The following is a 2,906-nucleotide window of genomic DNA, read 5'->3' as shown; positions in this document are numbered from 1 at the left end:
AGTAAAAACTCTTACTGTAGAAAGATGTAAGAGATGTCTATTCAGAAGCAGGAAATCATATGAAGTTTGCTAGACTGATCATTAACAAAAATCACTTTCCATTTTCAAAGTAAAACTTAAACTGTTCTGAACTCACACAATTACAGTTGACTAATAAAGAATAGGTGCCTGTACATGGAATGAATGAGATTAGGTTAGAATTAAGATGACTTGGCTACTTGTATAGTCCATAAATTTACACTGTTTTGTAAACCTCTTTATAAGTTGGTTACTCTGATTATATCTAAAACACTGATTGTTCATTCATATCCTAATTACCTGTGAGTTGAATTTGCCTTTTTTAATCATTTGTATTCTGATAAAAAAAATCACAGTCAATAATAACTTCAGTGGTGAACCAGCTAATCAAACTCGTCACAGAAACTACAAATAGCTGATATATGGGGTAAGGCTTGTCTTGGATTCTGTGTAATACTAGATTTTGATTGAGTCCAGGAAACTGTAGTGGTGTTCTATTTTCCTTACATAATCTTGTTAAACATTTTCTTTCCAAGTGTAGTTACTGAGAAATTAGTATCAGTACTACAGACTCAAGTGTATAGAAGATGGTTAAAATGTTATGAAGATTTGTAATCAAACAAAACATTCATGTGGGGAGAAAAAAAATACTGTAAATGATTTAAGTACTTCTGAGTTTTTTTCTGGGCTAGTAGTGGTAGTAAATGACAACATCTCTGTACACATATTGTCTGTATTTAACACTAAGGATTTGAACATAACTTCAAAGACATAAAGAAATATAAGCTTGCCTCTGTAAAAGAATTTGGAAGATATTGGAAGGATATGTAACGACTTATGTTAACCAATAGACTTAAATCACACTGAGTATATAACACTGGCTCACATCCTGAAGAAGTCTACAAACTGCTTAAACTGAAAGTGGCAGCCAAAAAGGAAAAAGAGTAGGATTTGTTTAGTCTTTAGCTTTATTATAATCTGTGACTACCTTCCAAGTTTTTTTATGAATCTGTATGTGCATGGTATGTATATCACCTTATAGTAAGATATATTCCTGCATTTAAAAAGACATAAAAATAGTGAAATATCATTTTTACAGTAAAATTTATTCATTCCTGCGGAAAAATAATAAAAGAGAGCAGCAGGTAGCAGAGAAGTGAAAACTTTTTCCTCTTCTTCCTTTTTAGCTGTAGAAGCCTCATCCCTGGAAGTGTTCAAGGCCAGGCTGGATGGGCTTTGGCAACCTGATCTAGTGATCCCTGCCAATGGGAGGGGATGATCTTAAAGGTTCTCCTTCTGACCCCGTGATTCTATGATCCTTTTACAAAGAGAACAGCAGTGATTCATTCTGAACAGGAACATCTGAGAAAACAGTTGACAACAGTAATATGAGTAAAATAATTATTTTGAGGGGAATATCTCTGCCCCCATCCAAGTTATGAATGTTTCTGGGTGCTATGAAAACCTGTGTGAATTTCTCTGATATCTAATAATCTTTCTGAGTGCATGTAGCATCTTTTCTCTTCAAAGGGATACTTAGTTAACTTTCTACCCAGCTTATTTGCTTTAGAATAGTTTTAGGAACTAATTTATTGATTAAAAGCTTATTCCATATGCCAAATGTGTTGAAGAATTTTCAACTGATTTGAAAATACATAGGCATGAAAGAAGGCAGTTATACATAGTGCTGTTTGTGATTTGGTTTTCATTCTGCAAGCACATTTCACGAGCTCATACTGAGTTTTTCACCAACCAGTAGCCTTATGTCCTTCTCTGTGGGATTATTTTCTCATCACTGTACTAATACTCATCATCCAGTCTCTTTGGGATTACCTCAACTCAGATGCAGGACTTCACCTTGTTGAATTGTGTGCTGTTTGTCTCTTGAGTTTGTCAAAATACCTCTGGATGTCACCCTTTCTCTCCAGTGCTGATTGCACCACTCTGCTTGGTCTCTTTTGCAAACTTGCTGAGGGTGCACTCAGTCCCGCTATCCATATCACTGACCAAGATGTTTAGTAGTATGTATGTATATTAACCCCTTAGGAACACTACTCATCTTTACTTAGTCCCCTACACCAATTCTCAAAGAATCTGTGTGCATCCCTGAGAATAATTAGTCATGGGTCACAGATACTTCCTTAGAAAGGAAGAGAAATATCTCAAAATGAAAAAGTAGTCTTTCAGATTTGGATCTGAACAGTTTTCTATGCCTCAACCTGAAGAACAACTAAGTTTTTTGAAATGCAATGTAACTGTTCTTATTTTCAAATAATAGTTCCTTATTTTGTATTTATTTTTTAAAGCTTAACTCCTCTTCAACATTACTGTTCTATGATTACTTAACTAATTAAATCTCTCTGATTTTGCATATTCCATTGTTGTTTGCTGCTTGACTCTAATGTAGCCAAATAGTGCAATACAAAACCAAAGTATGTCATCACATTTATAGTTTTAAATTTTAACTGGCTTGTGAGGAGCAGCTATTCATTTCTTTGAGTTTCTATTGCATTCTGCATGTGTACTTTAAGAACTTTTTTCTTCATTTGCCAGCGTTTTGATTCCTTGATTTCTTGGAAAGAAGGAGCAAATAGGCTTGCAGTAATAGAAATGGAAAAGTTACACAATTGAACATATGTTGTCAATGTGCAGTCAAGGTTTATATCTCAGCATGTTATAAAATGCATTTGTGTACTTGATGTGTGGGTGAATGTGTAGGCCCTTACAGAAGCTATATAAATGTTATCTCAAAAATATCAACTCTTATCCAGTTGAAGACTTGGGGAGTGTGGCTGGCTTAAATCCATCAGTGACAACTCCTGCATGCTTTGTGGTGATTTTTTTGCTTGTCTGTTTTACATTTGAAATGCAAGAAAAATAAGTAAAAA

Source organism: Meleagris gallopavo, chromosome 3 (genome assembly GCF_000146605.3).
Source record: "Meleagris gallopavo isolate NT-WF06-2002-E0010 breed Aviagen turkey brand Nicholas breeding stock chromosome 3, Turkey_5.1, whole genome shotgun sequence".
NCBI lineage: Eukaryota > Metazoa > Chordata > Aves > Galliformes > Phasianidae > Meleagris > Meleagris gallopavo.
The sequence above is the reverse complement of the archived record's forward strand: the minus strand, read 5'-3'. Positions refer to the sequence as shown.